Source organism: Oryctolagus cuniculus, chromosome 2, assembly GCF_051225735.1.
Source record: "Oryctolagus cuniculus isolate XC-2025 breed Fujian yellow rabbit chromosome 2, ASM5122573v1, whole genome shotgun sequence".
Classification (NCBI taxonomy): Eukaryota; Metazoa; Chordata; class Mammalia; order Lagomorpha; family Leporidae; genus Oryctolagus; species Oryctolagus cuniculus.
In genome coordinates, this window is record NC_142868.1 from 72,236,654 (window position 1) to 72,251,873 (window position 15,220).

Consider the following 15,220-nt stretch of genomic DNA (forward strand, 5'->3'; position numbering starts at 1 on the left):
CAGAGTGAGAGTGAGAGAAAGAGAGAGACAGAGACATATTCCATCTGGTGGTTCACTCCTGAAATGCCTGCAACAGCACAGGGTAGGCCAGGCTGAAGCCAGGATCCAGGAACTCTGTGCAGGCCTCCCACATGATGCTCAGGGACTTTGTGTTTGAACCATCATCGGTTGCCTTCCAAGTGCATTAGGAGGAAGGTAGATTGGAAGCAGAGGCAGAAGGGGGACTCAGTGATAGGCACTCTGCCAATATGGGATGTGGTCATCCCAAAGCAGTGACTTAACATGTTGTGCAACAATGCCCACACAGTTCTCAGCTATTTCTAAGTTTAAGTCTTAAAATAAACTGAAATTGAATGCATCCAAACTGAGCTTTCCATTTTATTCTCCCTCATACAACAGGGACTGGGCCAGGTCAAAGCCAGGAGCCAGGAACTGTAACTTGGACTCCTACATAGCTGGTGGGGCCCAACCACTTGTGCCATCTTTTGCTGCCTTCCCAGTCACATTAGCAGAGAGCTAGATCAGAAGTGGAGCAGCCAATACTTAAAGAGGCACTCCCATATGAGATGCCAGCAGCCTATCCTTCTGTGCCATAATGCTGGTCCCACCCTCTCCTCTTTACAGAGATGGAATGGTATTTCTTGTCTAATCATATTCTCAATGTATTTAATCAGTTTATTATTGGTGGCATTTAGGCCTCCAGAATTCTGTAATTTTAAATAATGCTTCAGTAAATGTTCTTGCTTGGATACTATTGTTCATATGTGTGAGTGTCTGGAGGACCATTTCTGTCTTTGTTTATACCACTGCAAAAAAATGCCTGAGACTGGAAAATATATGAACAGCATACATTTATTTTCTCATGGTTCTGGAGGTGGAGAAATCCAAGGTCTTCAAGACGTTGCAGGAGGACTAGCACTGTGGTACTGTGGGTTAAGCCACTGCCTGCAGTGCCAGCATCCCATATGGGCACTGATTTAAGTCCTGTCTGCTCCACTTCCAATCCAGCTCCATGCTAAGATGTGAAGGAAAAAGCATCAGAAAATGGCCCAGATCCTTGGGCCCTTGTCACCACCATGGGAGACGTGGAGGAAGCCCCTGGCTCCTGGCTTCAGCCTGGCCCACTCCCAGCTCTTATGCCCACTCAGGGAGTGAACCAGTGGATGGAAGATCTTTCTCCTTGTCTCTGTCCTTCTCTCTCTGTCTGTAAGTCTGCCTTTCAAATAAATAAATAAATCTTTATATTTAAAAAAAGACACTGCAGGAGCACTTGTTTGATGATGGCTGCTCAGGAAGGCTCCTCGATGCTGCATCATCTAGAGGCAAGGAGCACCAAGTCTTCCCCTGGGAGAGGGTGGCAGGGCACATGAGCTTCTTCCATGAGGATGTAATCTCATTCACAAGGGGAGGAGTCTTCATAACCTAATCACTCCCTACAAGCCCCACTTCTAAATGCTATCTTATTGGCTACTAAGGATCAACAGCTGCTTTTTTTTTTTTTTTTTGTAAAGACTTATTTTATTTATTTGAAAGGCAGAGTGACAGAGAGAGGGAGAAACAGAGAGAAGCAGATCATCCATCTGCTGGTTCACTCCCCCAGTGGCCAGGACAGTTGGGGCTGTGTCACGTGAGCTTAACCCACGGTGCCACAATGCTGGCCCCAGCACCTGAAGTTTTGAAGGGACACATTCAAATCATAGCAGTATCCCAGGAGTGGAATCACTAGATCAAAGAGTAAATGCATTTAAAACGTAAATGGATATTGGCATCTTCTGTGGAGAGTATTAATTTATATTTCCATCAACAATGTGTAAGAACACTATTTTCAGCCGGCGTCGCGGCTCACTAGGCTAATCCTCTGCCTTGCGGCGCTGGCACACCGGGTTCTAGTCCCAGTCAGGGCGCCGGATTCTCTCCCGGTTGCCCCTCTTCCAGGCCAGCTCTCTGCTGTGGCCAGGGAGTGCAGTGGAGGATGGCCCAAGTGCTTGGGCCCTGCACCCCATGGGAGACCAGGATAAGTACCTGGCTCCTGCCATCGGATCAGCGCGGTGCGCCAGCCGCAGCACACCGGCCATTGGAGGGTGAACCAACGGCAAAAGGAAGACCTTTCTCTCTGTCTCTCTCTCTCACTGTCCACTCTGCCTGTCAAAAAAAAAAAAAAAAACCGCAAAAAAACAAAAAAAAAACCACTATTTTCCTTCACATTGTTCGTAAATTTTGAAATCATTATAATTTATAGCTGAAAATGATATTACATTATAATTTCAGTGTTCTTGTCTTTAAACAAAAGAAATGAAGTAAAATATGTTACTCTCATATTCTAAATACATTAGTGATTTCATTTCAATAACTGTAAAGAACGCTTATAATTATCAACTGATTTTTATGACTATTTTCTGCTTTATCATAATTTTGTTCATTACATATTTCCTTATTTTTCTACCTCACTGGCTTTGCATCTAACAATTCTCTCTTCCTGAAATGCCTTTTTTCTAGCCTTTCCATACATCCAAAATCACAATCTTAATTCCACATGCACAGACTATCTCCAGATGGTTGTGGAGGTGGAACAAGTGATCATAGGAATCATTTCTGCATGGAAGAATTGAGCAAATGGAAGCAGAGATTTGGAAGAGATCTGCTTTTCACTGCAACACCTTCTGTACTTTTAAATTTTATACAAAGTTCATATGTAACCTATATACAAGAAAATACATGCACACATTTCCAATTCACATTCTTTCAGGGTATTTTTCAGCTGAAATTTATCTTTACTGGTAATTGCCAATAAAAATATACTAACTTTGCATATTGTATATACATTGTATAACTTGTCCAGTTTTATAGAAAAATGAAAGTATTTCTTTTGTTGCTTGCTACCTTCTTGATTGGGAATCTGTGTCTAATTATTCTTTGAGTTCTGCTAACATGCCTAGCACATTCCTTAATCAATGTAGGTGGTCAAAAACAGTTTAATTCATTTAGCAAACATTTATTGAGCTGCTGTTCTGGGAAAGTATCTTGATAATCACTGGCAATAGAGTTGACAGTAACCATCCTTGCCCTTAGAGACCCCAGTTAATGATGAAGATAAACATGGAGATAAATAGTTCTAATAGGTGCAAGTTGGAAGCACATACAGAAGAGAAATGATAAACATCAAGTGATATCTATCTTAGCTTTCCCAAAGGACTGATTCAAGTAATACCCTCTCATAGTGATTTTAGGTAATCATCAGGAACTTTATTAGATAATGACTTATTGCAGAAGATACATTTTACAACTCATAATTCTAGAAAGTAATTTAGTATGAGGTTAAAGTAGACATCCAAGTTTATATTCAGTCATCGTAAAGAAAAATATTAAATAAGAGTTCAGATAGAACATAGTCACTGAAACAGAATGAAGCGGAGATGAGAATGACTGAATTTTTTTTTTTTTTGACAGGCAGAGTGGACAGTGAGAGAGAGAGACAGAGAGAAAGGTCTTCCTTTTGCTGTTGGTTCACCCTCCAATGGCCGCTGCAGCCAGCACACGGTGCTGATCCGAAGCCAGGATCCTAAAGTTTGACAAATTATGATGACATTCAGCTTTTTTTAAAGATTGATTTGTTTATTCTGAAAGTCAGAGTTACAGAGAGACAGAGAGGAATGAGAGAGAGAGAGAGAGATTCCGTCTGCTGGCTCACTTGTTGGATGGCTACAATGGCGAGCATTGGACCAGGCCAAAGCCAGGAGACAGGAGCTTCATCTGGGTCTCCCACATGGTTGGCAGAGGCCCAGACACTTAGGCCATCCTCTGCCACTTTTCCTAGGCCATTAGCAGGGAGCTGGATCTAAGTAGAGCAGCCAGGACAGAAATGGCACCCATATGGGATGGTGGCAGTCACAGGCAGTGGCTTTACCCACTATGCCACAAGTCTGGACCCCAAATCCAACTTTTAAAAAAGATTTATTTGGAGCTGGTGCTGTGGTGTACCAGGTAAAGCCGCTGCCTGCAGTGCCAGCATCCCATATGGGTGCCAGTTCGAATCTTGGCTGCTCCTCTTCCAATCCAGCTCTCTGCTGTGGCCTGGGAAAGCAGCGGGGGATGGCCCAAGTCCTTGGGCCCCTGCATCCATGTGAGAGAACCAAAGGAAGCTCCTGGCTCCTGGCTCCTGGCTTCGGATCAGTGCAGCTCTGGCCATTGTGGCCATTTGGAGAGTGAACCAGTGGATGGAAGACCTTTCTCTCTGTCTCTCTGCCTTTCCTTCTCTCTCTGTGTAACTGTGACTTTCAAATAAATAAATAAATCTTTTTGACAGGCAGAGAGAGAGAGAGAGAGAGTGATCTTTTTGTCTGCTCGTTCACTCCCCAAATGGCCACAACAATCAGGCTGGGCCACACTGAAGCCAGGATCCAGGAACTCCACCTGGGTCTCATGGGTGAGTGGCATGGTCTCAAGTACTTGTGCCATCATTCACTGCTTTCCAGGAACATTAGTAGGGAGCTGGATTGTAACTGTAGCACCTTGGACTCCAACCAGCACTTTGACATGCAATGTAGGTGTCATCAATGGTGGCTTAACCACTGTACTACAGCAACAGCTGCTTTTCTTACTTCCAACTTCATACACATTGGCTCTATAATGACAATTACAATTAAGTATGAAAATAGTTTTCCTTTTTGAGGGTTTATTCTATATCAAGCATTATGTTACATGCTTTATGGTATCTTATCTAATAATTACAAAATCCCAAAGAGATATGTATTTTCTTGAGGAAATAGGCCAAGAGAAGTTAATAAATGACACACTCAATTAAAAACCTTATTTTTCTTATTTTTTCCTTTTTTTAAACTTTTATTTAGTAAATATAAATTTCCAAAGTATAGCTTTTGGATTACAGTGGTTTTTCTCCCCCATAACTTCCCTCTCACCCACAACCCTCCCATCTCCCACTCCTCCTCCCATTCCATTCACATCAAGATTCATTTTCAATTATCTTTATTTATTTATTTATTTATTGACAGGCAGAGTGGACAGTGAGAGAGAGACAGAGAGAAAGGTCTTCCTTTGCCGTTGGTTCACCCTCCAATGGCCACCGCGGCCGGTGCCCTGCGGCTGGCGCACTGTGCTGATCTGATGGCAGGAGCCAGGTACTTATCCTGGGGTGCAGGGCCCAAGCACTTGGACCATCCTCCCCTGCACTCCCTGGCCACAACAGAGAGCTGGCCTGGAAGAGGGGCAACCGGGACAGAATCCGGCGCCCCGACTGGGACTAGAACCCGGTGTGCCAGCGCCACAAGGCAGAGGATTACCCTAGTGAGCTGCGGTGCCAGCCTTCAATTATCTTTATATACAGAAGATCAATTTAGTATATATTGAGTAAAGATTTCAACAGTTTGCACCCACACAGAAGCACAAAGTATAAAATACTGTTTGAGCACTAGTTATAGCATTAATTCACATTGTACAATACATTAAGTACAGAGATCCTACATGGGGAGGAAGTGCACAGTGACTTTGATGGCCCATTCTTTCCACTGGGATCTCACTTGCAGAGATCTTTCATTTATTTTTCGATAGCTATACAATCATATCCACTAGGAGCCAAATATTGGAGGAAATGATACCTGATTCTGAGTTTGAACAGGGAAAACAGACACTAGGTGAATAAATACTATTTATGAGCGGTGCCATGAAAAGGTATTATGAGCAGGGAGACGACTAAGGGTGGGAGCTAATGGCAGAGAATTCTTCCTCCAGGAGGTGATGTTAAATTGTGCTCTGAGGAGTGAACAGGAATCAACTTGACACTATACAACGGAAACTTCAGGGGGAGACCCTGAGGAAGGATACAAATGAACTCCAGTCATAGACTGCAGTCCTGCAAAAATGATAGGAGGTGTCTGTTTCTACAGCCCTGCCAAGAGCCGGTTGTCAAAATTTTGTGTGCCCGGCTTTGTGGCTCGAAGGGTTAACTATTGCCAGCAAGGCAATGTCAGCATAATGAAGTGTCCCTTTCAGTCCCAGCTGCTCTGCTTCCCGTTTAGCTCTGTGCTAGTGCACTTGGAAAGCAGCAGATGACCCAAGTACCTGGGCCCCTGCCATCCGTGTGGGAGACCCAAATGGAGTTCCTGGATCCTAACTTCAGCCTGGCCACCGCTGCCTATTGCAATCATTTGGGGAATGAACAAGCAGATGGAAGTCTTTTTTCTCTCGCCTTTCAAATAAATGAATCTTTTAAAAATAGTATTTTGTGAATCTCATGAGTAAGAAAAGTTATCTCAAGGTAGACTCAGTTTGCATTCCTTATTATTAAACTATTTTCATAAGCATAAGAACTATATAATTTTATTTTTCTATAAATTATCGCACAGTGTGTTTTCCTGTTTACTCATGTTTTTAAAGAAACTTTCTATAAATAAATTCTTATATATGAGATATGTAGTTGTTTTCTTTTTTAAAAAAAGATTTATTTATTTTTCACTTGAGAGTCAGAGTTATACAGAGAGAGGAGAGGTAGAGACAGAGAGAGAGGTCTTCCATCCGATGATTCACACCCCAATTGACTGCAACGGCCAGAACTGCGCCCATCCGATGCCAGGAGCCAGGAGCTTCCTCTGGGTCTCCCATGTGGGTGGAGGGGCCCAAGCACTTGGGCCATCTTCTACTGCTATCCCAGGCCATAGCAGAGAGCTGGATTGGAAGCAGAACAGCCAGGATTAGAACCGGCACCCATATGGGATGCTGGCGCTTCAGGCCAGGGCATTAACCGGCTGCGCCACAGCGCCAGCCCCTCTTTTTTGTTTTTAAGACTTGTTTATTTATTTATTTGAGGAGTTGAGTTACAGAGAGAGGGAGAAACAGACAGAGGGAGACAGAGAGAGAGAGAAGAGGTCTTCCACCCGCTGGTTCACAAATGGCCACAATGGCCAGAGCTAGTCCAATCTGAAGCCAGGAGCCAGGAGCTTCTTCTGGGTCTCCCACATGAGTTCCAGGCCCAGGCACTTGGATCAACTTCCAATGCTTTCCCAGGCCATTAGCAAGAGAATTGGATCTGAACAGGAGCATCTGGGACTCAAACCCATATAGGAAGCCAGTGATGCAGGTGGAGGTTTAACCTACTACTAGGCCACAATGCCAGCCTCATGTAGTTGTTTTCTAATTTGTCTTTTGTATTTCATTTTTATTTATTTATTTATTTATTTATTTAATTTTTGGTCATGTAGAAAGTTTCAAATGTTTTTAGTTACATCAATTTGTGTTTTTGTCATTTTTGAGTTTACATTAGTCTGAACAGTCTACTACAATGCAGTCTTATAAAAATATTCTTCTTGGGGCCAGCACTGTGGCGTAGTGGGTAAAGCCACTGCCTGCAGTGTTGGCATCCCATATGGGTGCCAGTTCAAGTCCTGGGTGCTCCAGTTCCCACCCAGCTCTGTGCTATGGCCTGGGAAAGCAGTAGAAGATGGCCCAGTTCCTTGAACCCCTGCACTCACATGGGTGACCCGGAAGAAGCTCCTGACTCCTGGCGAAGCTCCGGCCATTGTGGCCAATTGAGGAGTGAACTAGCGGATGGAAGACCTCTCTCTTTCTCTCTCTCTCTCTCTCTCTGCCTCTCCTTCACTCTCTGTGTGACTCTAACTTTCAAATAAATAAATAAATAAATCTTAAAAAAAATTCTTCTGGGGTGGGTGTTATGACACAGCAGGTTAAACCATCACATGGGTTGTCGGCATCCAATGCTGTAGTGCTAGTTGGAGTCCCAGCTACTCTGCCGTTGATTGTTTTCTGATAATGCTACTAGGAAAACAGAAGATGACTAAAGTGCTTGGGTTCCTGCCACCCATCTTGGAGATCAGGATGGACTTCCTGACTCTTGGCTTCAGCCTGGCCAGCCCTAGCTGTTGCGTCCATTTAGAGAATGAACCAGTGCATGGATTCTCTCTCTCTCTCTCTCTCTCTCTCTCTCTCAACCTTTCAAACAATAAACAATCAATTAATAAATAAAGATTTAGAAGCATTCTTTTTAAAGGACGATGCTTGGGATGTTGTCATCTCATATCATAGTGCCTGGGTTTGAATCCCAACTCTGCTCCCAATTCCAGCTTTCTGCTAATGTGCACCCTGGGATGCAGTAGGTGATGACTCAAATACTTGGGTCGCTGCCACCCCTGTAGGAAATCTGGGTTGAGTTCCTGGCTCCTGGCTTCAGCCTGGCCCAGATTGGGCTCCTAAGAGCATTTGGGGAGTGAATCAGTGGAAGGGAGATCTCTTTTTCTGTCTTTCAAATAAGTAGTCTTTAAAAATCTGTGCTGTGTCCACACTAGAGAATACTAAGAAGCAGTTAAATGCAGAGAACGTTTAAAAGCACAGAAAAATAATTGACGAGGTATTGTTTTGAGGGCGGTGTGGCACAATGACAGGGGATGTAGCTTGTCTTTTGGCCCTGCTGTCTGGAGCATTTGTGGGTGCACGGACACAGCACCTGAGATTTATACAGAAAGTTCCAGTGGGTATGAGCTAAAGCAGGATTAGCAATGAGCTACTACTCACTGAGACTAAATGCCAGTTATGAGGATTCATTTTATTGTCTCTCTACTTTTGATGTTTGAAAATTCCATAAAAGTACAACAATAAAAAGAATATAAACTCATTAAAGATTGAAAAATAACTGAAGCATAAAAGTAAGGAAATTATTCCACAACAGCGTCAGCTGTTACTTTATTGTGCATTTAAGGCAGGCTCTTATTGAGGAGACATATTTGTAATAAATGTTTTGATATACTAGACAATCAGGGATCTGGGGATTAAATGAGATGATCCATGTAAATTATTTAGTGCAGAATTCTCAGCACATATAAACCTAAAAATGTTTTTTTTCCAGAAGCTGATTTTATGACAAAATATAATACAGTGATATATATTTTATATCTATCGATAGCTATCATCTAGGCATAATTTGCTTTTAACAGCTACATAGTGTTTCATAATTTATTTAGCCAATCTCCTACTGACATTTCCCCTCTTGTCACAATATTACATTGCATATCTTGTAATACATATTTGTGAATCTGTTTCCATGAGGTTAGTCCTAGAAGAGACCTCCTGTGTCAAAGCCAGTGCATTTAATACATTTTTCCACTTTGCCCTCAAAGGCATTGTGCTCCCCTACACAAGAAGTTATGAGAAAGCCTGATTCCCCATAGTTATACCACGAAGGCTTTCAAAACCTTTGCCCAGGGGGCCAGCATCCCAGTGAAGTGAAATAAGCTGCCACGTGCAAAGCTGTCATCCCATATGGGTGCCAGTTCCAGCCCTGGCTACTTCCAATCCAGCTCCCTGCCAACATGCCTGGGAATGCAACGGAGGATGGCACAAGTGGTTGGGCCCCTGCACCCAGGTGGGAACCTGGAAGAAACTCCTGGCTTCTTCCTGGTCTAGCCCTGGCTATTGTGGCCATTTGGGGAGTGAACCAACAGATGGAAGACCTCTCTCTCTCTCTCTCTCTGTGTGTGCATCTCTCCTTCTATCTCTAAAACTCTGCCTTTCAAATAAATTTTTAAAAAAATCTTTAAAAAAAAGAAGAAACCTTCGAGGGCTGGCACTGTGGCATAGCAGGTAAAGCCACTGCCTGCAGTGCCTGCATCCCTTATGGGCACCAGTTTGAGTCCTGGCTGCTCCACTTCTGATCCGACTCTCTGCCATGGCCTGGGAAAGAGGTAGAGGATGGCCCAAGTTCTTGGGCCCCTGCACCCACATAGGAGACCCAGAAGAAGCTCCTGGCTTCAGATCAGCTTCGCTCTGGCCATTGCAGCCATTTGGGGAATGAACCAGTGGATGGAAGACCCTTTTCTTTCTCTCTACCTCTGCCTCTCTGAAACTCTGCCTTTCAAATAAATAAATAAATCTTAAAAAAAAAAAAAAAACTTCACCCACGTAAAAAAAATCATCTTCTTTGTGCTTCAATTTGTATTCCAAGTATTATTAGTGAGGGAAAATACGTATTTATTGTCTATTTTTATCTCTGCCACAGTGAAATACCTTTTTATATTCTTTGTTTTCCTGTTGAACTCTGGCTTTTCCTTATTGGTTTGTTCTTTATGTTATGACTATTAATATTTTGTCATATATGTTGCAGAACATTTTCCCTCGTCTGCCACTTGTCTAACTTTGTGTAGTTTCAAATATTTCAACTTTTACTATATGATATTTAAGGTTTATGGCATTCCTGGAAAAGCCTTTTCTATTCCAAAATTATAAAACTGTTTCTTCTATAGTTTCTTTCATGGGGCTGGATTAATTTATTTGCACTTCTGTCTTTAATCCAACTGGAATTTATTACTAGGAAAAAGACGTACCTTTTATTCTTAAATGCAGAGTCAACTGTCCCAACCTATTTATTGAATAATTTATTGTCTATATCTAGTTGACAGTTCCCAACTCATCATTTTTTTGGATATTATTTATTGGCTCTTTTCACACATTTATTAACCCATATACACTTTAGAACCATTTGTTGTGTTCCAAGAGAATCCTGAAGGGACTACATTTGGAATAGTTTTAGAAATTAGAGAATTGTTCGTTGTCTATTACCAAGTGTTCCATTTAGGAGCACAGTCTGTCTTTCACTTTTGAGAACTTTTCAATAACCTTTAATATTAACTTCCTCATAAATCTTTCATATTTCTTTTTAATTCTAGGCATTTTATAATTGTGAGACTTTTAAAAATTTCACTGAATTAATCATTTTTGCCATTCTGTTCTTTAATTCAGTCATTGCTAAGGTAACATCTACAACACACTGTGGATCTTTGTGTGTGTGTACACTTTACAGAAACTTTTGGGTACATTATTGCATTTGCACAAATTTCAGCACTGTAAAGCCCAGCCACTACACTACTCAAGAAAAATCAATGTAGTAACAACCAAAATATGTGAAAGAATATTTATAGGCCTTTCATTCACTAACTAACTAACTAAAAATTGGAAACATCATACATGTCTACCAATAGGAATAGATAAATTGTCATTTGAATATAATGGGATACTACACAGACAGCAGTAAAAAATAAGTCAATAAAGAAAGAAACGAACAACATGGGAAAATCTCATAACAATTACTAATAGGCAATGTGTGGAACTGAAATTGACGCTTTGAGAAGCAATGACTTTGAACAATCTTTGTCTCAGCTGCTGAGGAAGAGTTTTTTTTTTTTTATATTATTTGTTGAACTCTTTACTTAACATAGAGTTAATCTTATGTGTATAAAGTTAATAGAAAATAGGTCTTAGAAAAAAAAGAGTGGGAACAGGAGAGGGAGGAGGAAGAGGGGAGGGAGGGCGGGTATCGTGGGAAGAATTACTGTGTTCCTAAAGTTGTAATTATGAAATGTATGAAGTTTGTATTCCTTAAATAAAAGGTTTCTGGGGTTGGGGAAGAATAAATACTAAAGGGAGGCCACAGCCTTCCTGGAGCTCATTTTCTTTCTTTCTTCTTTTTTTTTTTTAATAAAAAATTCTTTACAAATAAAAAAAAAGAAACATCATGGAAAAATCTCATGACAATTGCTTTAAGCAAAAGAAACTTCATATATACAGAAATAAATAATTGTTACATGATATAAATTCCAGAACAAACAAAACTCATTTTGTAGTAAAAGAATAATGGGGCCTTCTTAGGAGGAAGTTGGGTATTGTCTAAGAAGGTTATTGGATGACCTGTGGAACATTACACTCTTTTGAATCCTGATAGTGGAGAGGGGGTATCACTGGCTTATAAATGTACACATCCTTAAAATGTGTCTTTGGCAACAAATTTTTTTTAAAAAAGAGAGAAAAAGAATACATCTAAGATGTATTCATTCTATACAACATAAATTTTTTTTAAAGATTTATTTTATTTATTTGAAAGAGTTACAGAGAGAGGTAGAGACAGAGAGAGAGGTCTTCCATCCGATGGTTCACTCCCCAGATGGCTGCAATGGCCAGAGGAGCGCTGATCTGAAGCCAGGAGCTTCTTCCGGGTTTCCCACGTGGGTGCTGGGGCCCAAGGACTTGGCCATCTTCTACTGCTTTCCCAGGCCATGGCAGAGAGCTGGATTGGAAGAGGAGCAACCGGGACTAGAACCGGTGCCCATATGGGATGCTGGTGCTTCAGGCCAGGACTTTAACCAGCTGCGCCACAGCGCTGGCCCCATTTTTTTAAATTTATTAAGAAGTAAGCTTAATTTCTTTCTTTCTTTCTTTCTTTCTTTCTTTCTTTCTTTCTTTCTTTCTTTCTTTTTTTTTCTTTGACAGACAGGCAGAGTGGACAGTGAGAGAGACAGACAGAAAGGTCTTCCTTTTGCCGTTGGTTCACCCTCCAATGGCCGCCATGGCCGGCGCACCGCACTGATCCGATGGCAGGAGCCAGGTATTTATCCTGGTCTCCCATGGGGTGCAGGGCCCAAGCATTTGGGCCATCCTCCACTGTACTCCCTGGCCACAGCAGAGAGCTGGCCTGGAAGAGGGTCAACCGGGACAGAATCCGGCGCCCCGACCGGGACTAGAACCTGGTGTGCTGGCGCCGCAAGGCGGAGGATTAGCCTAGTGAGCCGTGGCGCTGGCCAGAAGTAAGCTTAATTTTTAAGAAGTAAACTCCTTAGGACAACTGTTGCAGCAGAGAGCCGTAAGCCACTGCTTGTGAAGCCAGAACGCTACATCGGGGTGCCAGCTTCCTGCTGATATGCATCCGGGGAGGCAGCAAATGGTGGATCCAGTTCTTGAGTACCTGCTGCCCACGTGGGAGACTCAGAAGTTCAAGGACCTTATTTATTCATTATTTGAAAGGCAGAGTTGGGGGAGGGTATGTTGGGGCAGGGTAGGAATCTTCCATGTGCTGGTTCACTTCCCAAATAAATGACAACAGCTAGAGCTGGACCAATCTGAAGCCAAGAGCCAGGAGATTCTTCCGGGTCTCCCATGCAACTGCAGTGGCCCAAGGACTGCTCTCCCAGGCCATCGCAGAGAGCTGGATCAGAAGCGGAACATCCAGACTCGAACCGTCACTTTTATGGGATGCTGGCTCGGCACTGCAGGTGGCATCTTTACCCACTACGCCACAGCGCCGGCTCCCCCTAATTTATTTTTAATACAAAAAATACACATTCACACAGAAATACATTGAAAGGAAATACATTAAAATGTTAACAATAGTAATTTATTTCCAGGAGGTAGAATTTGATGATGTTAATCCAAATTTTCTATATTAGTAGTTATTAACATTTATTATTATTATTATTTACAGATGTATTCCCCAGTTCAATCTGGGCTGCCACAAAGAAAGTGCAGGGATTTTTCTTTTGCACTCTCTAAAAATGAAAACAGCATATCCAAATCCTAGAGTGTACCTTTAAAGCCAGACATCCTTTAAATTCTGAATTAGTAACTGTTTTCTGCAAAATCCATAGGTGCAACAACAGCAAGCCAGAAATTTCAAGGTGAGGGTTTAATCATTTAACACTGGGCCTGTGAATTGATGGAGATTCTGCAAAAGAGAAAGTGTAAGCCTCCATGTGGATCCAAACAATATTGCAAGTGTTGTGCTAAGGAAGTATCACCAATTACACAGTTCAAGAAAGGGTCTATGTGAAGATATCAACTGAAAAGAGGAAAAGAGTACTGTGACACACACACAGAAAACAGGTTTTAAAAACGACCTCACAATGGGCAAGACTTTTCTTTTTTTTTTTTTTTTTTTTTTTTTTTTTTTTTTTTTTGACAGGCAGAGTGGACAGTGAGAGAGAGACAGAGAGAAAGGTCTACCTTTTGCCGTTGGTTCACCCTCCAATGGCCACAGCGGCCGGCGGGTTGCGGCCGGCGAACCGCGCTGATCCGATGGCAGGAGCCAGGAGCCAGGTGCTTTTCCTGGTCTCCCATGGGGTGCAGGGCCCAAGCACCTGGGCCATCCTCCACTGCACTCCCTGGCCACAGCAGAGAGCTGGCCTGGAAGAGGGGCAACCGGGACAGAATCCGGTGCCCCGACCGGGACTAGAACCCAGTGTGCCGGCGCCCCAAGGCAGAGGATTAGCCTAGTGAGCCGCGGCGCCGGCCAAGACTTTTCTTTTTTAAAAAAGATTTATTTATTTAATTTACTTGAAATGTAGAGTCATGAAAGGCAGAGAGAGAGAGAGAGAGAGAGAGAGAGAGAGAGAGAGAGGTCTTCCATCCTCTGGTTCATTCCCAAATGGCTGCAATGGCCAGAGCTGGGCCAATCCGAAGTCAGGAGCCAGGAGCTTCTTCTCCGTCTCCCATGCAAGTGCAGGGCCCCAAGGAGTTGGGTCGTCTTCTGCTGCTTTCCCAGGCCACAGCAGAGAGCTGGATTGTTAAGTGGAGCATCTGGGATCTAAAGGGTACCCATATGGGATGCTGGCATTGCAGGTGGCAACTTTACAATGCCAGCTCCAAGATTTTTCTAAACATGGGACACAACTCCAAAATTACAGCAGATTTAACTACAGGGCAAAAACTTTTAGAAGCAAAACAAGCAATGCTGAGAATAATCTGCAACTAATAATATAAACAAAAGACTACTTTATAGACACTGTTTATAAATCAAGAAATTACAACAACATAAATATACAAGTAATGTATTGATATAAATACAAAATTTAAAATAGGGATTTTTGAGGGGAAGAGGAAGAAGCCCATAGGAAGCTTCTAAGATGCTACTGATATTCTGTTGTTTGTTTTTAAACTGATTGGTTCAGTGTTTATTCTTATGTTCTTTGTGTGGATATGTATGCGATTCTGTATACATATGTGTCAGTCTGTTTTTTGTTGCTATGACGGAATACAAGAAGCTGAGAAATTTATAACGAATAAAACTTTCTTGGCTTATAACTGTGGAGGCTGGAAGGTCCAAGCTCAAGGCCCAGCATCTAGAGCAGGACTTTGTGCTGTGTGATCAGGTGGCGAAGCAGGCGTGGGGTGTGGGGGTGGGGCTGAGGTTGCCCTTTCGCAGCAAGCACATTCCCTCTCTGATGATGAGTGATACCTTCATCAGAGCACAGCTCTGCTGTGGCCAACACGGCAGGTTGTCAGGTTAACCTGAAAGAGGAATCACATCACAGTTTATGGAAGCAGACTCAGCTTAGAGATTTTCATGTGGGGAAACCAGAGGACACTCTGTCTACTGCCAAAGGTGGAGGCAGCAGCAGAGGTCCAGATGTCTGGTTACAGCAAGGACTTACCATCA

At 42.6% G+C, this 15,220-nt stretch overlaps 1 pseudogene; it reads right to left on the minus strand.

Annotated features, from left to right (window-relative positions):
• Positions 1-13,268: 13,268 nt before the first annotated feature.
• On the minus strand, positions 13,269-13,373 carry LOC127490448 (small nucleolar RNA SNORA31; annotated as a pseudogene).
• Positions 13,374-15,220: the final 1,847 nt, after the last annotated feature.